The 26,737-nt window shown below is 42.4% G+C and overlaps 1 protein-coding gene across 3 annotated transcripts in view; it reads left to right on the forward strand.

The window, feature by feature from the left end:
• Positions 1-26,737, forward strand: part of Pag1 (phosphoprotein membrane anchor with glycosphingolipid microdomains 1) — a 137,481-nt gene that overhangs the window by 53,259 nt on the left and 57,485 nt on the right. For all 3 annotated transcript variants that reach the window (XM_040741389.1, XM_021225275.2, XM_013110977.3), the window contains exon 2: positions 20,916-21,009. The gene's annotated coding sequence lies outside the window, so the exon portion shown is untranslated. The remainder of the gene's footprint in view (positions 1-20,915; positions 21,010-26,737) is intronic.

Below are 26,737 nucleotides of genomic sequence, written 5' to 3' on the forward strand. Positions count from 1 at the left end.
ATGGGTTCCTAATCTCACTTAGTGTTTTAATCTCCCCCCTGAGATCTTGATCCTTAAATTTTAGACACCATCAAGTTCCTCCGTATCCTGTGACCTCCTGAAAATCAGCATCTACCAAACTATTTGCATTTATTTTCCACTGGAAATAAGTTCCTCTTGAGCTACTGTCTCTGTTAAGAACACTGCCGTGCATCAGCATGCCGTCTTTCTTTTCACTGCTTGTGACCAATCTGCTATGAATGCCTGTCTGTTGTTATCCTAAACATGTAATCTGCTTGAGAATATTGCAATGGACTTATAATGAGCTAGTGTTCCCCATTCCAGTGTGCTTACATCAGAGTCCAGAAATCCCTCTCCAGAAATTATATCGGATAATAGCTGTTGGTGCATCTCTGTCATGGGAGATAGGTCCATTGCTGAGTTGTAGACATGGCTTTTCAAGTAAAAATTTGGAAATGGTAGATGGTCAGAATATTCTTAAGTCATATAGTTTCTTCACTTGAACATATGGGGGGAGTGGTTATCCAATTGATTGAGTTTGCACTCCAAAACCATGTAGTTAATGCTTTGAAATGGAGTCTCCTCTATTTGATGCAAGAGTTAAAACCCTTAACATGACATTATCATTTTTTCTGTTCATCCAAAGAGCACAGACAGATAACAAATGCATTTTGATCCTCATCAGTATTACTTGAGTATTATTGTAAAGCTCATGATATTATTAGCGCTGCTTACTCTTTTATGAATTTAAATTATTCTCTGATAACTGGTAAAGAGCACAGAGGAATATCACACAGATAAGCTTGAAACACAAAGGGATTAGTGGGTAATTAATATCTACTCAGTGCCTTAGCAGCTTTGATCTTGCATTTGTTTTATCCAGCAAATATTTTCATAGTGCCTTAATTTCAGTCTCTATTTGAAACTAGGCAGTTGTCTTTGTTTTCCAAGAACAGCAGAGATTCTGACAACACTTACATGTAGAGCTGAGGCCATAATTTAATTCTGATTCTCCCAGCAAAGGTATCAGTCCTTGTGTAACACAAAATAATCTCAAGAATAACAGGTCCACATGCCAACAATGACATTAAAGATTCATATTTTCCTTTCACTGGGGATAATATAATACATCTATAAGCTTCCCCAGATCTTTCCTGAAGTTTTAATTATCTGTAGACTTCCAAAGATATATTTTGATCAGACATGTAAAGAAAAAACTATAGCTCAATTACTGTCAAATTAAGGCTGATTTTACATCCTGATTCAGAGAAAGATGCCACCCACCATCAGACTTGAGAATTGCTGAAAGGCTTAAAGAAGATAGCAAGTGTTTGTGGGTGTGAAGGTAGCACATCAGCTCAATGCCCTTTTCTCAGCTGCCTCCTGTAGTGGTAGCAGCTGCTGCTGTCACTGTAAGCTGGAGACCCTGTAGGGCCCCCTATCTATCCTGGCAGGTGGCACTCCAAGACTTACTACTGGATCACACAAAGTAGGTTCATGTCTTTTAGGAAATAGGAACTTTCAGGTCCACAGTACCATCCAGCAGGCATCTAGAAAAAGTTTGTGTTTCTTTATTTTATTTATTTTTGCTGTACTGAGAGTTGAACCTAAGCATCCCTACATGATAGGCAAGTACTTTACCACTGAGCTACACCCCAGACATTTTTTTTTAATTTTTATTTTTGAGTGTCATTTAGTTTAATGGAGTTGTTGTTTGTATTGAGATAGGGTTTACCTATGTAGTCCTGGCTGTCTTAGAACTTGCTATGTATACCAGACTGCCTCAAACTCACAGGGATTCTCCTGCCTCTGCCTCTCAAGTGCTAGAATTAGAGGCATGTACCACCATGCTCAGCTATTTTTTGAGATAAGATCTTACCAAGTATCCCTGACTGAGCTCCTTCTGAATCCCAAGTGACCTCAAACTTATGATCCACAGCCTCCAGAGTAGCTGGGATCATAGGCATGCATCTTTAGGTCCTGCTCCCAGTGGTCTTTTTGTCGGAACTAGACAATTTGATGCAGTGGATAAAGCTTGGCCTTAGATTAATCACTTAGCCCATTTGTGCTTGAAGTGGGAAGTAACGCCTATCTCATAAAAGGTGTGATGTGACACATGGGAGGGACCCCGCAAGACATCTGGAGCATGGCAAGTTCTGGGAACATTGTATGGTGACTGTTGATGTTGTCATTGTCATCAACATCATGTTTGAGCTTACCCTAATTATACCACAAACTGACCAGATGCTCTAGTTAGTGAGAGGAGGAAAAGTCATCTCACTCCTGGGAAATAGCCCTTCTCTGGGATGCTAAATGTTCTACACATGAGATCGTGATTTGCTGTTGCAGTAGAAAATATATGAAAGTCATTCACAACAGTTCATTTTTAAAAAATGGAAACTGCTTGCTTCAGCACAAAGAAGTACTAGGAGTCTAAAAATGCAATATAAACAGTGAAGTGGCCCTGGGAGAGCTAATCCCACCCCTCACAGGAGAGCTGGCCCCGCGCTTGCACTCAGGAGAGACAGCCCCACCCCTCACCATGGATGTGGAAGAACTGACCCTGATGAGCTGACCACCTCTTACCCGAGAGGGCGGTCTCAGCGCCCAGACTGCCCAAATCAGCTACCACTCAGACCCACATCCAGGGCTTTAAGTTGGCCTACCTTACCATCTACCCTACATCTACGACCTGCTGGAGCTCATGAAGGGACTGGTCCTGTGGAACCATAGCCTCTGGATCTCCATGGCTCAGGGCAACAGCAGGACATCCAAGAGGGGAAGTTTCGGTGAGGGTCTGGTATTGATGGTGTACCAGAAACCAGAGACCTTGAACCAGACCAACAGCTCATTGCAATGAACATTTCAAGTAAAGATGTTTGAGCAAAAACAGTGTGCTGCATGATACACAGAAGCTCCCCATGCCACTACAGCGAATGAATGTGAAATGCTGAGGTAGGGAAGACAGACGAGCAGAGAGATGTGAGCTCGGTGGGGCTGGAGACATGGCAGCTGTGACTGGGACCAGAGAAGTCTGCAGTGGATCGAGGGGCAGGTCGGTGCCCAGAGGAGTCAGCAAGATTTATTTTTTACTTTAATTATTTTATTTTCTTTTGTTGGGGCAGGTTACACGGGTGGAGGGCAGATATGAAAGAGCAGGGAAGTAGGTGGGATTGGAGTGTATGATGTATAAAATTCCCAAAGAATCGATAGAAAATGTGGTTAAAAAATACACAATAGGCCGAGCGTTGGTGGCGCACGCCTTTAATCCCAGCACTCAGGAGACAGAGGCAGGTGGATCTCTGTGAGTCCAAGGTCAGGCTGGACCGACAGCCTCCAAAACAATACAGAGAAACCCTGTCTTGTAAAAACCAAAAAAAAAAAAAACACACAATAGTTGGTAATTTTTAGAATGATATGCAGGGACTGCTTTGAAACATGGAAAAGAACTTTTGACACATGTCCTGGTTAATATTTTGTCAATTTGATACAAACTGTATGGTGACTGTTGTTGTTATCATCATCATCAATAGCGTGTTTGAGGGACTGTCAACTGAGGAATTGCTTCCAAACAGACTGACCTACAGACAGGTCTGTGAGACACTTTCTTGATTAATGACTGACATGAGAGGATCCAACCCCCTGTGGGCGGTGCTACCCCTGGACAGAAAGCAGACTGGCCAATCGCTGTGGAGCAAGCCAGTAGGCAGCAGCCCTCCATAGTATGTGCTTCAGTTCCTGCCTCCAGTTCCTGCCTGGCTTTCTTCATTGATGGCTTGTGACAGAAGACGGGTAAACCAAATGTACCCTCATGAACCCTTTCCAAGTTACTGTTGGCTAGAATGTTTGCCACATTAACAGAAAACTAACAAGGACCGGTAACAATACAGACTAGCTGGCAGAAGCTTGACTGGCGTTTCTACAAAAAGGTCAAAAGCAATGTTAAGCTTCAGAAGAGTTGGTTATCCACTGCTTTCTCTGTTTTCTGTAAAGGTGTGTAACTTTATAGACTGCTAGGATTTGTCTCAAGATGTACTAGCCTTCGTTTTCCCGTCTTTCTAAAGAGAAGTGGGTCAGGTGCTCCTAGTCACAGACTTGAAAACCTCGGAGGTAAAACTCCCTTTATGCCATCTTTTCACGTGGTTTTTTAAGAGTTTTTTCTATATATTGCTAAAATCTTATATATATATACATATATATATATATAAACTAGCAACTGTAAGAGGCTTGAGCAGAAGATTTAGAGTTCTAATATATATATATATATATATATACACACACACATATATATATTTATAAGAACAACTCTCTGTAGTAATTTATGTGCCAATTTGGGACACAGTGGCTTCAAAAAACTTAAGTGTTCTGTGAAGGACACCAGACAGGGATTTATATAAACTAGAATTCTTATGAGATCTCATTTTTCTATTTCCTCTTAGTGCATCTAACAGGTACTCCACTATGGTAAGTGTTTATTTCTCCTGTGGGCCTGAATGATAAGGTCACGCCAGTGTAGCAGCAGGGGTGGGAGTAATATGATTTTGGAATCAGCCACGGCTGACTGACTCAGACACCTACTTTTGCCTTTTTATTGGCTTATGGGTTTCTCAATACGATGCCTCCTTTTCTGTTGAGTTCCCACCTGGAGGAGAAATCTGCCTTATATTCAATGTATTTACTATATTGTAAATAACGTGTGGGCAAAGAGGGTAAAAAGCAGTGTGGGAGACCCATCATATTGGTAGCAACTGTAATCCCAGTGCTCAGGAGGCTGAGTTAGAAGAATAGTGAGTTTGATGACAGCCTGGACTACGTAAGAAGAAACAGCACTATGTGTGCCTTTTTTCCTTTGACTTCATGACTAAGGATTGGTTCTCTCGCACATGGTGCCTCACTTTGTGAAGGTTGCACCTGTAAAAGAGTGACCTCAAACTAAAATTCTGACTTGAGAATGTAGAGAGGTGTTGGGGCCTTAGATCCCTGTGACCTTAGATTCATAAAACTTACATCTTTCCAGCAAATTCCATAGTTCTCCCTATGGATATTTAAAGTGAAGTTTGTTTCAACAGATAAATTATGACATTTGGGTACACGAAGTAGACTCATTTCTGTAATGAAATTCTTATCCATTTGCTAGAAGATTAAATGCTATATTACAAAATGTGAAAGAACGTGTTTAATTTGGAATCTCAACTTTAATTGAAACACCCTCATTCTGCTTTGTTTGAGCATTGAAGAGGGACAATAAACCTTGTAGTACTGAAGTTTTAAAGCAAATGATTAAGCTTCATTAAGGCAGCTTTTCTTAGTGGTTTGGGGGGGTTGTATTTATGGGTATATTATAAAGTAAAATTAAATGTGTATATAGACTGCCATGTGCACGCTGATGATTTGGTGTTATGTTAAATTGGGTCAGTAACATCAAAACAGAGTGATGACCTGAGTCCCAAGTCCCAACATGGGGTTTGTTACATAGTAGGTGCTCAGTAGTCACAAACCAATCTCCAGGTGAGTAATTAGCTGCAGAAAGTTGGCTCTCTGGCTAGAGTGCCAGTCCTCAGAGTATTATTGAACCCCTGAGCCTCAGTTTCCCTATTTGTAGAGAAGTGTATGACAATTATTTGACTTACAAACACTATTAGACATAATTACAATTCCTCTTTGTTTTTTTCATGGGGAATTATTAAATTCATATATACTTATGATTAAATCATTTTTCTGTACATTAAAAGCATTTATGCATAGATGAATGATTACAAAAATTATTAGGAAGATCTAAGATATAGATAAATGAAAACTTGGTGTTTAATGGATTATTGTCACTCCACAGGACATTAGATCAGGACATGTGTCACATAAAATTCACTTATAGATGTGCTGTCTATTTAATGATGGAGTTTTCTTGAAATGAAATCATGCGGGTTTTGATGAAGAAAATCAATCAGTGTGAGCCTTATCTTTTATTCTCTTCTGTCTCAGTGTGCAATTAGATTTACTGCACAGGATCACAGTATGTGGCATATATTAATTTTATACTCACCCTGCCCATATTAATTTTCTAGTCACCCTGCTGAAAAGTGATACCAGAAATGAGCTAATAAAGTCGTAGCCATTAACCAGAATCACAAGTGTTCCAGATGTGTTTTGCTTTGTTTTCAGTCTTTTGTATTTGATTTGTCAATGATCAAGCCCATTTGAGGTCACTTTCGTCAAGGAGTGCTGACCTGAGGAGACCGTTGACATATGACCCAACCACATTATCCAGTCAGGAAAATAAAGTGCTGTCTCACACCACTTTTTAAAGCTGTCTAGTCATTATGTGCATTCCTGTAGAGAAGAACAGAGGATTCTTTATTAAAACTCTGATAAAGACACTCATAGGGCTTTTCCCTAAGCTCTGAGAAACATTAAGAGAGTACATAAAATCACTGGCAGATGAGGCTCAAACACACTACCCATTGCTAGCAGAGGGCAAGTTGGAGGCCAGGTTTGATTTGCTCTAAAATGGAACCCCAGCTTGAAGCACAGGCCACAGTGGCTTGCACAGGCCTCCCCTAACCAAGAACTGCAACTCCGACTATGACCCAGAGAATAGAAAAGAGCTGTGCTCCCAGAGGGCAGCCCCACCCCTTAAGCACATCCCCAGCTAATTCCTTGGAGTAGTCACTTCACCTTCCCATAGATGGAACTAACAAAGAGATGAAATTGTATGCTTGGGGGTGGGGACAGAATAATTCACTCCCTTTGCAGAACATTCCAGGCACGATTCTATCAGCATCTCTATATGCAGGGGAGTACTGTGTGTCAGGAAAAGCCAAGGTGGATGGAGCATAGAGAGTTGGGGAACTGCCTCCTTACCCAGAGCTGTCAGCAGTAGCCCAAGTGGGCATTTCTTTGGGAAGGTTTTGTTGCTGTTGTGTTATTGTATGCTAGCATGCTGACCTCTGTGAATATCTTTGCATATTTGCATAGTTCTCTCTGTAATTTATCTCGGCTAATGACATGTAGCTAGAAGTTTCCCAATTATACATTGAACTCAGTGACTAATCATCAGATTTCACTAGCAACGAGCCCATAATTTTTGGAGTGTATGATCATTACAAGGACATGTTGCAGAAAGAGATTGTTTACTACTTTTCCCTGATAAAAATGATGTTTGTGGTTATGTTAGAAGAGAGAGTTAGCTATGAGATAGACATCAAAATTGTAGTTTGTAAGTATATATCAGTCAGTCCAGGCAGACCGAGTGCCATGCTTGGGTAATTCAGGGTAAAGTCCAGATACATTCTGAAGGCAAGTACCTACTGATGTTAAATTGCTGCTTCTGTTTAAGTGAGGGTTACATTGAATTTTCTCAAGATTGAGTCCTTTGACAAGGAACTTCAAGGAAAGATAATAGTCAGTCATAAGATAACCACAGATTGTGTCATTATTCCCAGTGAATCATGTCCAAATATGTCACTAAAAGAAACAAAACAAAATGAGTCTTTAATACTATGAGGTTGTAAGATAGGTCCATCTGGCATAAAATCATAATTACGTCTTTGCTGAATGCTTCAATGTGGGCTTCTGTGACTGTTAGTGATGCTTGGGCATGGGTACTAAGAAAGTTGTGGGGTCTGGAGTAAACAAAGTATATCAGCCACCAGCTCCTTCCCTGAAAAATCTCACTGGGAAGATGTGACAATCAGTCACATGCTATGTGGTAAATAAAAGACACCATATGGATAAGGGCCAGGCTGTCTATTCTATACCTGCCTTATTTGCTCAAAAGCCTTGTTACAGAGTTCTGTATTATGGAATCTTGACAGTTGTGACTGTCTTGGCTTAGCCCAGAGATCAAGACTTGCTGTGTATAGAACCGTCATGGCCTTTACTGTCTGGATTGTAGGGTTCCCTTCTTGGCTCTCTTTGACCAAAAGAGTATCTTAGTGCTTCACTAGACTGTAGCTAGCTGAATCCAAGGTCTCTGTAGAGACAGAGAAAGAAGAGAGAATGGGGATACTATAAACAAAGGCAACACATGTTGTCTAGTTTCTCCACTCCACCTGGACAAAAGACAAGGTGAGTGAACCTGAGGTGTCAGCTTTTCTTTAGGAGAGACACAAACTACAGGCTGTGGTAATTTTGTGTTCTCTTAGTGAAAGAGGTCTATTTTAATTGCCTATGTGCATTGTCAATGTTTTAGTGGCAGTTTTGTGAAATATGATGAATTTACTAAACCACTTGTGCTGATAGTTTTATGTCAGCTTGACAGAAGCTAGAGTCATCTGAGAGGAAAGAACCTCAGTAAAGATAATACCGCCATAAGATTGGGCTATAGGCAAGCTGTGGGGCATTTTCTTAATTAGTGATTGATGAGGAAGGGCCCAGCCAAGGAGAATCCTTTGAACTCTGAGTCAGGATCTAGAAAGTCCTGTGTGATGTCCCAGAAGTCCAGGCTTCATCTACCATATTAATTTCCTGCGACTACCATGGATGGCAAGAAACCAGGAACTGGACGGTTCAGAACAATCCTTTCCTTGCCGTAGAAACAGCCACGTTTCTCCTGTAGGCGGGGCCTTTCTCTGCCCTGCAGGCTTGCGCTTCTCAGTTTGTAGCTGCAGAGTTCCCATAGCTGCCTCTCTAGTCCTATAATGGTCTCCCCACATCTCTCATGTCATCTTACCTGGGGAACTGCTCTCCTGACCTTCTGCCTGTCCATCATCACTCTTGCCTTCTAGACACACATCCAGCTGTGCTTAAGGAAAACCTTCCAGCCTGAAAAGAGAAACTGAAAAGGAACTCACCGAAGAGAAGGACCTCCGGGTCAGATCAGCGGCTCCAAATAAAGAGGAAAGAGGCATTTTGCCAAAACCATCAGTGAAAATTTCCAAAAGGGTGAGCCAGGTAGTGTGGACAGCAGGAAGCCTGAAGCACCCATGACAGCCATGTTTCCAGCACGTTGTATGCCTAGTGCTTCACAGTTGGGGAATAGAACACTTCACATGCTGGGAGCTGCTTCCCTAGAGGCTCTCAAAGCAGCAGTGTTCCGAGGGGCCACTTAGGGAAGTGAATACATCATGAGGCTCTCTGGCTTCATCAATGTACTCAACCGATTCATGGATTCCTAACTTGATGGCATTACCAGACAGTAGCGAAACTTAGAAGGTGGAGAACGCAGGCTACTAGGGATGTACCCTTGAAAGGTAGTACTTTGCCCTTGACCCCATCCTGTCTGGCTCTCTGCTCCCAGCCGCTGTGAGGTGGACAGCCTCCTCTCCCATAAGCTGTCACTGATACGATGCTCTGCCTCACCTCCAGCCTGGAAAGATGGGGCCCGCTAGGCACGGATTTCCGAAACCGGACACAAAAGAAGCCTTCCCCCCTTTTAGCTGTTCCTCTTGGGTGTTTGTCACAGTGACAAAGACTGACAAGCACATGCTTTATTTCCATGTGGGCCTCACGCCCGCCTACTTGGGGAATAACAACTCTATCTCTTTAGGAAAGAGAGCAGCAAGTCCCAGGTCTCGGAGCTTTGTCAACACCGCAGTTGCTGTCTTTTACTTGCATTGATGCCTGCATGGTCTCAGTCAAAATCACTTGTTCCACATAGATTTTATTCCTCTCTTGTACCTTTCACATTAGCCGCCCAAAATCCTCTGCCAGCTGTCTCAACTTTGAAGAATCACGGAAATTAGCAAGTATACTCACTGATGTTACTTATCTATGAAGTAGACTGGTCATTTGAGTAACAAACTTGATAAATAATGTCCTTTGAGTAGGCCACCAATAATAACTTATAAACTAGTATTTAATTTTGATGATGGTAATAATAACTTGCTTGTTCATGATGCTAAATCAGTGCATATTATCATAAGCAATACAGAAAGTTCCACAGAAACAAAGGTTTGTTCCTACCCAGACTTCAAGACATTTCCTGGTGCTTAATCTAAAAATGTTGGTACCTGGTCTAAAAATATTGTTCATACTTCTTTATAAGAAATAGCTGTTAAAGCTAGAGAGATAGCTGGCTGGGTAAAACATGAGGACCTGAGTTTGGATCCCCAGCACCCATGGAAAGAGCCGGATGACAGTATCATAACCCTAGGACCGAAGACAGGGTGGCGGGGAAAAGACAAGAAGGTCCCCAGAGCTCACTAGTCAGCTAGGCTAGCCTTTCTGTGAGCCCCAGTTTCAATGAAGAGGACCTGTCTCAAAAATTAGGGGGGGGAGGCATAGGAAAGGAGGAAGGACAGTTAACATCAACCTCTGCCCTCTCGTGTTCATACATGTGTGCACACACAGACACACATGAACACAGGGACTCACTTAAATACACCACACATAGACACACACAGACACAGATGCGCACACACACACAGACACACACAGACACAGATGCGCATACACACACAGACACACACAGACACAGATGCGCATACACACACAGACACACACAGACACAGATGCGCATACACACAGACACACACAGACACAGATGCGCATACACACACAGACACACACAGACACAGATGCGCACACACACACACACAGACACACACAGACACAGATGCGCATACACACACAGACACACACAGACACAGATGCGCACACACACAGAGAGAGACACACACACAAATAGCTGTTAGTTGTTTTACTAGTTCTTCCCATAGTTCTGGAATCTGTGAGTCAGCAGTGAAGGTGTTTCAGAGCCATGTTTCTCCTATAACCTCTAGGGGAGGAATCCCTGTGCCGTCCCCAACTTATTGATTTGAAGAAAGGAGGCAGAGAAAAACAGTTACTAAATATACTTCATACAAGACACAGAACTATAATACCAAAGCCATTCCTCTTCTAGAAGTTTTGTTGTAATAGACACAGCAGTAACTTCCCCTCCCACCATGCTATCTCAGAATGAACTGCACCATTTGGAGTAGAATTCTAGAACAGTGCCTAGGATAAATACAGGGACATGGCTGGCTGCCCCTTACTAACACTGTGGTCCCTCCAAGGACCCTGCTCCCAAGCTGTTGGGCTCTCTGCTTGCAGCAATCTTTCAAACAACATAAAAGGCCTGATGAGATGGCATACCAAGTCCTTGGTTGCCGGGTCTGAGGCTCGTTTTGCTACAAAGCACCTTTCTGATTTCTTTCTGTAGTGGTTTTATGTAGTTTCCTTACCTTTGCTACTTCTTAACTATAGACAGTTGCCATAGTAACACCTGTTGATGGCAGACCCTTCTGCTATTTGCAGAAGGAAGCTGCTGCTCTGTTCTTGCTCCTTACTCAGACCAAGGGATTCTTGGCTTCTTTGTAGTCTCGTGAGTGATACCTATTTTCTTCATTTTGGCAGGTGGTTGAAACTTTTCTTCACCATTTCTATTTTACATGCTAAGCTGCAATTATATCATATACTGGAGTATTTTGTTACCTGGTAATTTTGCTGACTATAACACAAGTCATGTCTTTATTAATTTTTACATAGTTCTTGTTAGGTTTTTCTTTCTGCAAATGATCTACCCAGTTTTGTGATCCACTTATTGGGATGATTTTTCATGTTTTTTTTAAAGAGGAAATAAAATGTATTTACCATTAACAGTTTTATAAGGTAAAGGTCACATACAGTTTAGTTCTCTTATTTGATTATAGAATCTACTAGTTTTTAATATCTATATATCCCCGTGAGACTGTTACTATTGTTGGACAAACACTTGGTCTGCTATATTTGAGAAGCAGTCAGTGGGAAGGAAAGTAGTGGGGAAAGAGGTGTTTTATTATCATGAGCAAGGCCATTGGTCACAGGGACTTTTAATTAGTGACCCCCTCTCAGATTTGTAGAATGAAGAACATACGAGACCTTCAAGTAAATTGAGAATGTGTATTAGAGAAATGGACTGATACTCTCGAATCGGCCTAAGGCCAAAATGGGCTTCCCTGAATGTCCTGTATAAGCACTTTTCTTGCAGCTGTCAGCAAAGATGGCCCCTTAGGAGTTCTAACTCTTCCCTCAGGAAACCATTGGTCTCACTATGTAGTCCTGACTACCCTGGAACTCATTGTGTACACCAAGGTGGTCTCAAACTCATGGAGATACACCTGTCTCTGCCTCCTGAATGCTGGGGTTAATGGTGTGTGCCACCATGCCAAGCTACAACCTGATTCTAACTCTCGCCTTTTCTTCTTTATCTGCTTCTTCCCTTTTCACGTTCCCTCTTCCAAGATCAGTTGGGTAGCTATATGTTCCAACTTTGATGAGGTAGCCAGGCAAGGACTGCAAATAGTAGCACACAGATTTCCTCTGTCATTTAAAATGTCACCAAACAACAAAAATATAAAGCTAGGCTTATATGGATGGTCATTAGCTCTACAAATGTATTAGAAGAAACATATTTTAGGTGCTAAGTAAAATGAAAAGGCTCTTTATTTAAGAAAAATACACTAAAGAGGTGACACATCATTAGTGCTGTCTTACTGAAGGCATTTCAGAGCCCCATTTAAGTGGGCATTTGGGCCCAGCTAGTCTGGATGCAGTGTTACCACAACCTGTGGGTGAGGGGTTTCATTTGATTGTATAGTGAGTCATCACCACCAGATCTGAAGGTCATGAAACTTGGTGGTTGGGATTTTGCTCCTGGCTCTGATCCGAAAGTGCTATGTGATCCTAGCTGAGCCTCGATTTCTTTATCACTTCCATTCAGTTGAGCTATCATGGAGTGAGTTAGTTAGCTCTCTGCTCCAAAATTACCTTAAGCTTACTCTGAAATTGGCACAAGTCCTGAACATAAACACCATTACACACCAAATGTGAAGAAAATGTCGGAAACCTAGCTAGTCTCTGAATCATGAACACTGTATGACTTTTCTGAGATGAGAAAGAACACAGAGTGGAATCAAAAGAGAAAAAGTGGGCACTCACGTGCCATGTGCAAGGCCTAGGTTCCGTCCCCAATACCAAAATGAACAAGCAGCCGTCTAACATGAACATCTTAATACAGCATGTTTTGATAAAGAAAAAGCAATTCTCAAAGAATTTCAGCAGCCCAGAGTCCTGTGGGGCCCTTTTGGAACTACCTCACAACTATAATTATGGCATTTTCTCCTTCATTCTGCTGCATGTTGCTTTCATAATTAGTCCTGAAAATGGTGTTTTAAAATGCACACTCCATCTTTGAAATGCTATAATGAATGATGTGAACCTGCCCGTTACTTCTGTGCTCTTTGAGTTTCTATAATTAAGAAGCAGCAGCATTGGGGTGGCCCTGTCAGCCTTGATGTGAGAGCTATAATGCCCTGAGCATTACCTGCCTCACCCTCCTCTCGCTACCTCAAAGGTAGGATGAGATGGTATGAAATGTGGCTGTTTATCCATGCACTGGTTCTGACCATTTCCCGGGGCTGCCATAACAAAGTGGTACAGAGTGTGTGGCTTGGATGACAGCAATAGCTTGGGTCAGCTCTCTCTACTCGGGCTAAGATCCAGGTATCAGCAAGGCATGCTGCTGCAGGGGCTTCAAGCAAGTGTGCCAAGTCTCTCTGTAGCACCTTGATTTAAGGCAACAAAGCCTCAGTATGTGGATTATGTGTGCATGCGTGCATGATTCTGGATCTAGAGATGTGTGTGTGTGTGTGTGTGTGTGTGAGAGAGAGAGAGAGAGAGAGAGAGAGAGAGAGAGAGAGAGATGTTTATAAAGATGGTGATAGATGGCAAAGAATATAGTTACTTTATAGTTCACTTACTAAACGTCAGCCAACCCCACTCCCTTATTCACATAACCTTCTGGAACTCAGGCACTTTACAGACAAGTCTTTGAAAACGTGGAGGTCTACCAGAAGATCAGCAGAACCCATACACGTCTCCGGTAACCCCACACACAGTCAGTCCTGCCTCGGGCCCATGCAGCACAACTAGTTCTGTGGCTCCACAAGAACAGTCAGCATGACCCCTGCTGTCCCAGAATGGCTGGGCTGGCACTGTGCACCTAGTGCTCATGAAGTAGAGTGTCTGAGAGGTACACCTGTACTGATTTCCTGCTCCAGATCCTGCACTTACACCACTTCTAAGAGGAAAATGTCATTCTTGCCTGTCTCCCCCAAACACACTCATACAACTTTGTGCTTCCTCCAGCCCTTGGTGGATCTAGAGACTAACCCTTGGGTGTAACAACAGAAAACAAAAACTAGAGATGTTATTTCTTATTGGGACACATCTGAGAGTTGATTTGGGACTGTGATAGGCAAGTCTGCACTCTAGGTGCTCTGTTGGGAAGATGCCCATCACTGTGAGACAACATCAAGCCAAAGCTAGAAACTTGTAAGTGGCTGCAAATCTCCAAGCAAAAAGATGTTTCTGTGATGTAGGGAGTGGGTGGGACTGCGAAATAAGGGATTTTATATTCATAAAAAAAGGTAATAAACAGCCCGGTGTTGGTGGCACACGCCTTTAATCCAAGCATTCGAGAGGCAGAGGCTGGCGGATCTCTGTGAGTTCAAGGCCAGCTTGGCCTACAGAGCGAGTTCCAGGACAGCCTCCAAAACAATACAGAGAAACCCTGTCTCGAAGAACCAAAAAAAAAAAAAAGTAATAAACTTGCCAGTTAAATGAAGAAACTGAATAAAAAGTGACTTTCCCATTGCTTTTGTTACCAGTCCATGTGTATTTGCATTGCCTAAAAGAATATCCTTTTAAATTGGGGTGAGGGGTCAGGCCTTATTATGTGGCCCAGAATGGCCTTGAACTCCCCATCCTCCTGCCTCAGCCTCCTGATGTTAGTATGTGCTATCATGCTTACCCTGAGAATATTCTTAAATATTTCTTTTGCTACCAACTTGTAAACTAGTCATGAGCAGAAACATTTTGCCTTTTCTCCAAAGCAACACTTTCTGAAACTAGTGTTCTCGTGCTGGTGTCTTGCCACGGGCTTTCTGTTCAGACACTAAGAAGTATGCTGTAGAACTGCCCCAAGTGCTCACATTTGCATATTATAACCTAGTCCGTTCTTTACCAGCCAGGAGGTCTGTTTTCCTGTTAAGCACTCTATCACTTTCATTATTTCTCTCATAGTATTAAAACTGCAAGGAATTCATCACCAAGCCACACTTGTGATACATTCTTACAGATAAGGTTTGTATTAATATGTCATTTTACCTCTTTCCAAGTAATAGGCTTATAAATAGAAAGCTTTTGCTTAAAAAAAATGCCAATTGTTTATGACTAGACATTGGCATTAGACTGGTACCTGTCCTCCCTAGGTCTGGAGGCTGTAGATAATATAAAAATGTATATTAACGATTCTTATCATCGACTCCCTAAAATCCAAGAAAGCATATTATTCTTGGACAGATTATTTTATTAAACTGAACCTTTGAGAGGATTTCCAGAAGGAACTATCTCCCCAGTGCTGTCTTTATAATCTTTTTGGTGATTTAAAAAAGCCACCCTGACATTCCTAAGCCATCTTATCTTCATGGTGGCCTCTGTCAACAGTCCTTTCTTCCCTCTTCCATTTTTCCATTTGCAACAAGGAAAACACAACACGAAAACCCCCTCATCTTAATGGACTGCCACTCTGCATACATCAGGGGTTTCAGCTGTTTGAGTGCCTGAACAATGCAGCAGGAACATCAGGTGACAGCGGGAAGACTGCAACTGTTAATGCAGCCAGGGAGGCTGAACTTGTGGCCAGTGGGGCTGGGGGAGGGGAAAGAGGAACAGCTGGGAGAGCTGGTGGGAGATGGAGGGAGACCAGGAAAAGCTTGGTGAGGGTGGGCAGTGCCAGCAGCCTGCAAGAACCCTGGAATACAGGAGTACGGTATTGGTCTCTCCACACCGCACAGCCGTTGGCAGCCTGTTACTTTGTCTGTAGCTGCCACTGTATTGCTGAGCCACGGAGTAGTTAGGCTTACGGTCTCATGTGATTGCTGAGAAGGACTGAATATTGAAACTGAATGGACAGAAGTGTGTCCTGTCTAAAATAGGGGGCGATCTCTAATTTATTGTTCATTTGTTAAACCTATCACAGAATGCCAATAGACTAATGGGAAGTAGTATGCATTATTTTATGGATTTTTTCTTTACCAAAAATATCAAATTGCTGACATTCATCATTTTGACAAATTGGGGATGTGTATAATTAACTGGATTAATAATAACTGATTTAGTAGGCATATCCCATGGGGAACTGATTAATAAATTGGTATCTTCCTGGAGAGAGGCTCTTGGAGTTTTATCCTAATCCTGCCTTAGTCAACATTAAACCTGTCTGGGTGAAACTCCATACACCGCTTTAAACTGTGAGAGATGGCTACATAGCAAATGGCCGACAGTCCAAGCATCAGGAACACCCTGGCCTTTTAACTCTGTACCCAAAGCTGAGACGCAGAACTGCCACAGAAGTTGTGTCGGCAGCCTGACCCCAGTCCAAACACAAAAGGCTCAGGAAGGAGAGACGGGCTTAGCCGCAGAAGATTGGAAGGATGGTCACATTTTGTTTTAGCTAAGATGCTGTATACAGCAGGACAATGTAGCTGATAAGAAGCTGCTGTGGGCTTTGTCTTTCGGTGTGAAGAACATTCTGGAAGGCAGCACAAATCAGGGTTCCGTGCCACTCTTGACACACTGTGTCCAGTGGACTTGACCTGACTGCTCAGGGAGAACCAAAACAAACAGACAGAAACTGACCTGGAAGTGTTCATCCCAGGAAGTCTCTCCCTGCCTTCCCTCTTCCCTCACCCCCATTCTCACACACATCCTCATGCCTTCCCCGAAGCTGAACTGGTTTGACTAAAGCATGGAGTATTTAGGCTCTTTAAATGTGCCCCACTGGTGGAGTGTGCCACTGATCACATCCGCTCTGTCTCTTCCACAGTGGAGACTTGCTCAGTATTGGTTGATTTGTCTGTTCTGTTGTAATTTCCCATGCTGAGATGACATTGCCATGGTCTGACCACGGGGATGACTTTTACTGCGGGACCAAGCCTTTTATCAAATGCAGATCTCGTACCACAAGTACAAGGGCCCCCAAATTAAACTATTCCCCTTGCTCTGAGTGGCTTTAGGCAGAGCTAGTTTTCAGGTGAGTTTTGTAAGCACATCATAAACTCCCTCTTGTTTGAACCTTCTTAGAAGGGTCACTATCAGTGTTCAGAACCTGTTGCCAGGCCTAAGGAAGCTGTCAGAGTTAAGTGTAAGGAAACGATGCTGATCTTTCCAGACTCTTTTGGTGGACGCGGATGCAGAGGAGCAGAAAGATGAGTAGACCGTTGCTTTCAGGAGTCCTGAAATCCTACAAGATGGAAGTGTAGGATTGGTTCCAGTCAATCCTTATCTGTGGTATACACATATACAGGTAGTCACACACATGAACGGAGCCCCAAAGGACCACAAAGCCTTTGAGGATTCATGCTACTCGGGGCTGCTCACAGAGATCATTTGCCATGGAGCTCAGTGCTCTCCTTCAGAGCGAGTTTGCCACAGTTCTCTGAAAGTGATCTGGGAAAATACAATGTCTACATCGTTTAGAATATTTTTCTCTGTTTAGGAAGAGATTTATTGGGCCATAATTTGCATATCATCCATTTAAGCCATGCAGTTTAATGGGTATTAGTATAGAGTGGCACAAGCTTCATTTGTAGAACATTTTCACAGCGTCTACGTCCCACCTTCCGCAACTCTAAGCAGTCACTCTTTCTCTATGCATCTAGCTTTATTTATTTTGGACATTTTGTGGGGTTTTTGGTTTTAATTATTTTTGGTTTTTGGTTTTTATTTTTTGGTTGTTTTTTTGTTTTTTGGATCTGTTTTTTGTTGTTGTTGTTGTGTTTTGTTTTGGTTTGGTTTTTGTTTTTTGAGACAGAGTTTTTCTATGTAGCTTTGTAGACCAGGCTGGCCTCAAACTCACAGAGATCTGCCTGCCTCTACCTCTTAAGTGCTGAGATTAAAGGTGTGTGCCACTACCACCCAGCTTTTCTGGATGTTTCTTATCAGTTGGATCCCATAATATTCAGGGATGCTGACTTCTTTCCCTTATCATGTGTTCAAAGTACATCCATGTTGAACCTATGCCAATATGACATTCTATTCTGTATGTGACTAATACTCTGCATGTATTTACCATTTTTGTTTATGTTCACCAGTTGATGGATACACGGGTTGTTCTGGGTTTTGACTACTATGAATCATGTTGCTATGAACCTTTGTTATGCACAACCTTTGTGTGAATTTCTGGTTTTGCTTCTCTTTGTATGTACTTAGGAGTAGAACTGCTGGATGAGGTGATAGTTCATGGTTAACACTTTCAGAGAACTTCTAGACTATTTGGAAAGTAGATGACCATCTTACACTCTTAGCAGAGGGTCTGCAGGTTCGAATTTCTCCACATCCTGCCTCTTTTAGCTAGAGGGTATGAGGCAGCATCTCATTGTAGTTTACCCTTACATTTCTTTGATGATGACATTGACCATCTGTGAATTTTATTGATCCTTTCATAATTTCTTTTGGAGAAATGCCTATTCAGACTCTTTACTCATTTGGGATTTGGAAATCTTGTTGCATTTTAGGAGGTTTTTATATATTCTCACTACAATTCCTTAACCAAGTGGCTTGCATCTATTTCTCTTCTTTTGGATGGCATCCTTATTATGAGTAATGTTTTCTAAGCCTTGCAGCTTTTTATTTTTTATTGATTGTACACTTGGCATCATATCAGTAGCTCCCCTGATCTCATGGAGATTTACCTGTGTTTTCTTTCATAGTAGTTTTTGTGTTTTTACCTCTTACATTTATCATTTCAGCTTAACTTTAATTTATGTGAGTTCGGGATTCCACTCTCTTCTTTCATCTGTGGCTGCTACCTGTCCCAGCACTGTTTACTAAAAGTGATTTTTCTTTCTCCATTGACTAGTCTTGGCACTTCTGTTAAAAGGCAATTGACCGTGCAAATAACAGAATGTAAATATATGGGTTTGCTTGCATAGGTGGTAAATTTTATCCCATTTAATCTGTACGTCTATCTGCCTTTATGATAACATCACTGCCTCCATCTCCTTATTTCCCTGGAATATTTTTAACTCATACTCTAGGTATTTTGACAATGCAAAATTATGCACCACTCTAGACTGTTCATTTTTTAAGCCAAAGTCTTCATTTACATCTAGGAGTAGAAAATGCATTTTGATTTTAACTGTATTTGTGTGTAATACTAGAGATTAAACCTAGCCCTTTGAGCATGCTACACCGTCCTCTACCACAAACTCACCAACTGCATCCCCAGCCCTGAAATACTATTTCCAATATGCATGGACAGAATTTCACATTTAAAAACAAAAACAAAACAATCATGACCTGAAGCCATTGGACCTGGAAAATTAATCTTGCTCATCTTTCTAATTCAAAAGAGTTTTCTGAGCTGGGGCCTTGACATAGAGAAGCCAAGAGGTGATTAGAATCTGCATCTAAATACATGTGCATGACAGGAGCCTGGGAGGAGGTTTGACTTGGAAGCTAATGAAACAGTAGAACAATATCTGGAATTCACTTAGCCCAGGAGTGCTTCATCCAGTGCAAACTTGTCCCTCCCACTTTGTGTGACTGACAGAGAGAGACCTGGAGTTGGGTTAGAGGAAGACAGCCCGTGATTGTGCCTCCTGTTCTGATCTTTTTAGATTTCGTTTAGAAATAAGAAAATAACAATGTAGCTGAATGCATTGGCAAACAAAAGGCAGCCTTTCTCACTTGACAACTGGCAGGGAAGGAATAGTGGCACCTTAATATAAATAACATGCCAATTCTACAGACAAAGAGGGCAACACTCAAAAATTATGATGTATCCAAAAGGACAACAGCTAATACAAATCTGGGTGGCTCATGTTAATGTCAAAAAAACAAAACAGAATTTGTACCTCAGTCTGCTAAAATAATTAAGTTCTAGATCTTAGTCAGCAGCTGGAATAGCCTCATTAGAATACATTCATTCCTTCTTGTCCATTCCTCTCCTCTCCTCCCTCTCCTCTCCCTCTCCCCTCCCCCTGCATGGTGTCTCATGGGAAGCAAGTGTTCAGGAGCCAGAGAGGCAGCTCATCAGTTAAGAGTACTTGTTGCTCTCCCAGAAGACCAAGGTTTGGCTCTTCAAAACTTCTTGCGACTCAAGGGGCTCCAACACTTCTTCCCGCCTCCACTGGCACCCACACACATGATATAGAGTGCACACACACACACACACACACACACACACACACACACACACACATGTACATCAATAAATACTTTAAAAGATACAAATGGACACTTAGTGCCGAAGAGATTTGTTAAAAGACAGGATGTAAAGCAAAGAGAAAGGGAGGTGGGAAAGGGCTGGGCAAAACTAGAGCAGACCAGGATGTGGGAGCCGATGAATGGGGAGCTTGAGGGAGTCTCCTGGGAGTCGCCTCCATTTCTGAACATCCTTCTCATTTCCGTAGTGGGGTGCTGATGGAATGATAAAGGATTAGATCCGCATGTCCGGGTATTGATGTCTACACCACACCACCACAGCTTCCTTTCCATCAGAAAATTTCAGAATTGAGTCACAGCTTACCTTGCCAAAAAATATGAATGTTCTTTTCACATAAATACTGTGTTTTATCTCAGATGTTGATAATAGTCACTTGATCTTAATTGTACTACTGCCACAAACTGGGAAGACTTTGGGGGGGAACAAGTAAATTGATTTATATTGAGTCAAATAATAACGTGGCTGTTATTTCAGAGGGAAAGTAGTCTTCCCTGCTGTAGGTGCATTTGTCTGCTTAGAAGTTAAACCTGCAGCCTCTTTAGAGAGGAATGCAGAGCTCCCCGTGTCTGGTAAACAGGCCAGGGTTTTTACAGTAAGCTGGCAAGTGTCTTTCACAGCCTGTCCATATGCCTTCCCTGCCCCCAACATTCTTTCTTTTTGGTTTCAGGCCAAGAAAGGAGAGGGAATCTCCTATAACAACATCTGAACGGAACACATTACCAGAACGTAGAAGTTCTTTTTTGGACAACCATTTCTCCAAGGTAAATATTGCCATTGTAGGAAGAAGGGAGCACGTGGTTAGCATTTTCAGATGGCAGTGGGACTGCACAGAGGTTTGATTGTCTAACCCAGTGCAGACTAGGGCCGTGTGAGTCAAAGGGGGGAAAGAGAAGAAAGGGAGGCTTTCGCTGCTTCCTGCAGTCTCACTAAATGTGTCACCAAGAGAACACCATCTCACCCTGGGAGATCGTGGCACTGGTCAGCAAGTGTGTGGGAAAAGAGGGCGGGGAGCAGGGCTGTGTGTTTAGACTGAAAATAACATTCATTCCTTTATGATGAAAGAGTTGAGTGATTCTAATTAAAGGTCAGATAAAGTATGTGTTCTGTACATATCATACAGGGGCAGGGGGTCCTAGCCCGTTATACTTTGCACCAACTAAGACAACAAATAAGAAAAGTTTTCAGAAATCTCTGCTCTTTTCTGAAAATGCACACAAAGTAAGCCTTTCATTGATTCATGAGAAATGTTTTCTAAATGTCTCATTTTGGAAGATCATGTACTTAATGCCTCTTCTAAAGAGAAGCCGTGGAGGGGGAGACATAGACACTCCTTGGGATCCAAGAGGAGTGGGCCAGCCTTGTGTTACGTATCCAGGGGCATAGACAATGACAGGCCCCTCCTCTATGAGTCAAGAGCTTAGCCTGCACCAAGGCTAAGCTTGGGAAGCAATGGAGCCCATACTCACTTTGGCACTTGTGACTCAGCCCCTAGTATCTAAACACAAACTTCTATGAAGTTCCTCTGTTGCTGTTTAGTTTGTAGCAAACTCACCATGCCCTGAGGTTTTACATGACGAAGCACTTCCTCCTTTTTCTTTACAAAAGTATCTGTGTACTCATATCCCAGGGATGAAGCAATACACAACCGGAATTAAAATGTGCTTGTCAACTTTCTCTAGTTAGATAGTCCACCCTTGCTGTTCTGGAAAGCAGCTTCAGATTGGCAAGGGAAGAGCCCTGTTCTGTCCTCCCCCTGCCTGGCTCGTCTCCTCTGAAGACTTGTGGGGGATTGCAGGCTGTGCATTAGAGAATTTTGTGATACTATTCATCGCCTGCTCTGACAGAGAGTACATTGTTTGCTCACTGTAATAGTCTTGGCAGGAATCTCTGCTGTGCATACGGAATGGGAAAATAGCAGATCAGTGGGAAACCTCAGGATTCTAAGAAACACATCAGCTTAGGGGCTTTTTTTAAAATATATTTTAATAGCTTCTCATTACCAAGATGCAAGTTATAATTTGGGGAATCGTTTTCCTCCATTCCTTTCTTCGCACTGCATTATGCATGTATTACATAAAAAGGTTCTTATGGGAGCAGTGTACCCATCTCAACACTGCAGCATCGAGAATTGCAGTCCTAGAAATTTAGAAAGACTTCCAGCATGTTCAGACAGCCTTTGATGTTGCCCCTCTTCAATCGTGGCCAGTGATGTTACCCTGAAGCGTGTGGAAACAATTATGTGCCCCCAATATAAGAGAATAAGCACATTTAAATGTGTGAAGAGAGTAAGAGGTGCATGGGGAGAGTGCCCCCGACAGTGCAAAACCGTGAAGGCGCCAACTGTAGAAGGAAATGGTCCATGCCTCTGTAGTCTGGACTGGACACTGCCGAGGCAGAAATACAGACTTGAGATGAGGCCAGGCCCAAACTTAGAGCTTGTTCTCAAGCTTGCAATGACTGTTCTCATTCCCCAGCCCTGACTTATATCTAGAAGAATACCCCCTTGAATATTTCCTACCTGCTGCACTCTTTAAATCAGGAGACCTCGAAATGTGCAGTTCTGATAGTGTTGGGTGCTTAGATCACTGCAAGCCTTCCAGGACTTTTTGAGGTCACCTATGTAAAGAGTCGTCTCACACAGGTAAGGCCCATCTTTTACTTGGCCACTGGTGACATGACTCATGCAAATTATTTGTTTTGTTGTTTTGAAACTTGTCAGTATTTGGTGATAATTCTTTTAAAGATGTGTTTGTATTTCTTTTTCTAAATCATATATTTTTAATAATTTTCTTATTTTGTGGTTATAATATGTAGAAAGAGGGCAGGAACTGAAGCTCAGTAATAGCATATATGCCTCGTGTGCCTGGGACCTACATTCAATCCTCAGAATTATAAACCACAGTATTAGATAATGATGATAAATAAACTTAGACAAAAAATAGAGGAGTACATTAATATGACAGTGTTTGGGACCTAATAACAAAGAAAGCAAGAAAAATAACTTCCTTGTTTCCAGTTGATACATTTTAGTTTACCTGCTTTTGATAACAAATTTTGTTGTTCTTAACAATTGAGTAAAGGATTTCTGGGGCACGGGGTAGAATATGCCATTGTAAGAGGCACCTTAGAGAGCTGCGTCCTCTGCTGCTCCTGCCTTTGTCAGGAGGCATGTGGAGGTGCTGCTTAGATGGCAAGGCTGTCTAGAGAGGACCTGGTGGCCCATCATGATGGTATCCGTGGCATCCGAGAGAAACACATCTGTTTCTCTTGAGTCTGAAACCCCCAGTGCCACTGTTCTCCTGACCTCAGCATTGCCACTGTTGACACCTAGCTTCTCATACCTGGGAGTAGAACTCATCAAAAGGGACAGGGGTAGGAGCTCCCAGGCAACAAAATCATTGGAGGAGCCAGTATTAACAGGTTAGCTACAGTTGTACTGAAGGGAGGAGACTAAGGGTCTTGTGTGACCGTTGGTGTAAGTCATCCTTGTCCACTGTGAACAGAAATGTGTATGAAGGGAAGATACAACCAAGTTTGAATGGTGCATTCTCCTTTAACAGACACATCGTGGCTCCTGGAAAGGGCAGCATGGGGCAGGGGGCAAGCACTGAGGTCTTAAACTGAAATCTACATAGCTACCATATTTGATTATTAGGATACCCATTTGACTGAAGATGAAACAGAAGTTCAGAGAGGCTAAGAACCTGAGTGACTTGAGCAGAGTCAACACTGTCATCCATCAACAACTGTGGAATCTGGGCTTAGGGTGCCATGTGCCCGCCCACCACAGGGGCCCGCTGGACCATCCCAGAGCTTGCTAAGCTCTCCCTTCCTTTGCATCTATAAACGTGCAGTCACCTCCATAGAGCCACACACTTGGAAACAAGCAACCTTTGTCTGACTGTTTTTACCTCTGTAGAAAAATAATTTATAATTTCCTCCCGCCTAAAGTGAGCAAAAGATAATGATCATTAAAAAACAAAATTCCAGACATTTTCTTCATGGCCTTCCTGGTGCAGAGTACCACAGGGGTCTGCACAGAATTTCTAGCAAGCCCAGTACCCTCTCCACTGCTGGGAGATTGAGGTCCTTGGAACAGTGTGATGTCACCTTCAAAAGCACACCCAGCCCACAGAGGCAGATATGTCAGGAGAGGGACATGTGGCCATCTTTCTCCTCCACCTGATTCCTGGGATCTCATCTTAACCCAGAACCTCCCAAGGTGTGTTCCAAGGAGTCTTAATAGATGTAGCTTCCAACCATATCCCCAAAAGAAAAGAGAGAAGTTTTTAGTTTATAATCAGATACGTTTTGCAGATATAATTTAGAGAGGATTAAGTTGGTTTACTTGTTATAAGACTTCTCAGAATTTTCTTGTGACTCTCTGACGTAAGACATAGACTAGAGAAGTCTAGAGGTGTCTCTTGGATGGTGCCATCTTAGGAACAGGAGAGAGAAGAGAGTCTCTCAATGTGGAGGCAACTGTATGCTAACTAAAAAATCATAAGCTCCTTTTAGGATCGCTGCCTTGCAGCCAGACTTTGAAATGATAGCCACTGGGACCTGGGGTTTCTCAACTGTGAAATACACCAGATAGAACTGGATTATTTCTAAGCTCTCTGCATCTTTATAAACCAGAGACTGTTGATAACATCCCCCATTCCAGATGGACCACAATACACAACACAGGAAAGGAAAGCATGGCAGGAGTGAAATGAGGTACAGGGAATAAAAGGGAAGAGGGCTGTTAGGATACAGATGAATTCTACAAGATCCATCGCGGTAGGTGTTATAGAAACAGATTTTTATTTAATGAACAGTCTGAAAGGGAACTGTGTTCATTGTTTGATGATTAATGATATCTTAAACCCAAATAATTAAGCATTCCCAGGAGAAACAACTGTTCCCAACTTTGAGACCAAAATTTGTCCATGGTCTTCTAGGCAGTGATTTTGGCTCTGCTGCCAGAAGATGTCCTCAGTAGATGTGAGTCACGGGGAGCTGTGCACACATCGTCCTCATGCCTGAACTCCTGAAGTGTATAGCCCTGCTTGGTGTGTGTGGTGTGTGAATCTTGACTGGGCTCTGGGGTGTTCTCCAAAACCTGATGGGCTATATGACAGACAGCCCCAGGTCCCTGGTGCGTTCCCAGGAAATGCTGTCAATGGCAAAGCATGCTGACCTGACTTTCCTCATGCCCCATGTTCTTAGGAACCCATCTTCTTTCCCTCCCCTTAACCCTGAGTAGTTTCTTATAATGTACCTGGGCCCAGAACAGTGAGTACTTCCTAGCAGCTGCTCCACAAAAATAATTGGGATTCAGCATGTCCAGGAGTTTGACACATTACATTGTACTAACTATGGTACTATAAACTATGATAGTACTAACATGGTTCAAACACAACTTCTGTGTTTAAAGTATTGATAAGTGAAATGATGACCTAAAGGTTTAAGAAAATAATGTTTGAGAAAGGTGTTTTGAAATATGTCAGCAGAGAAGGTCAGATGAGCAAGCACACTTAATGCTTAGGGTCTGTGTAAACATTCACAATTCCCTCAGTTTTCTGTAGTTTTCAATATTAGTTAGATGTGGTTTCTTTACACACATAATGGATGGTTGATTGTTGACAGTAAGCATTAAGAAACATCACTGTTACCACATTACTCTGTAGTCATGTGCTCAGAATTTGTACACTGTTCTCATGATGTTGAGGAGAGAGTAATAAACACAGTATGTACACATTTCAGATAAATCATGACTCACCCATCCGCCATCACAGCATTTAGAATTGTTTGCACTGGGCCTGCTTAAGCTGAGCTTATTGTCATTCAATCATAGATGACAGAGGAAGGCACATAGGCCAGGGAGGGGCACACAAAACCACAGCCCACCCTGCTGACTGGTGAGTTCTCAGGGAGAGACAGCCATTGTCTTCTTCCCTAACATTCCCGCAGGTGAGCCCACCATGCTCCAGTGGATAATCCAGAGCCCACGGTCACACAAATGACCCTGATTAAACGCAACACATCACAAGATAAAGCACAAAAATGTGGCCTGGTAGTAGGGGTACTGGTGGTGGCACATGCCTTTACTCCCAGCACTCGGGAGTCAGGGATGGCAGATCTCTGAGTTCAAGGCCAGCCTGCTCTACAGAGTGAGTTCTAGGATAACCAGGGATATAGAAAGAAATCCTGTCTCAAAAAAACAAACATCACAAAAACATGAATGTGAAAAAGACACTTGTAAAGAAGATTGACATGGATGGAGAGACCTGGGAAAGGGTGGGAGGTGGGAGGAACCAGAATGCATTGTGTGTGTGTGTGTGTGTGTGTGTGTGTGTGTGTGTGTGTGTGTGTATCAAAACTTTCTGCTGGATTACTTTATTACTAACCACAGAAATTTTGTAAGGTCAGTATTTTTGTCCAAATTCAAGATACCATAATGACAATTATTATAAACAACTTTTATCTATTTTAGTATCATAATAT

The sequence above is a fragment of the Mesocricetus auratus genome, unplaced genomic scaffold (assembly GCF_017639785.1).
Source record: "Mesocricetus auratus isolate SY011 unplaced genomic scaffold, BCM_Maur_2.0 Super-Scaffold_6730, whole genome shotgun sequence".
NCBI classification, from domain to species: domain Eukaryota; kingdom Metazoa; phylum Chordata; class Mammalia; order Rodentia; family Cricetidae; genus Mesocricetus; species Mesocricetus auratus.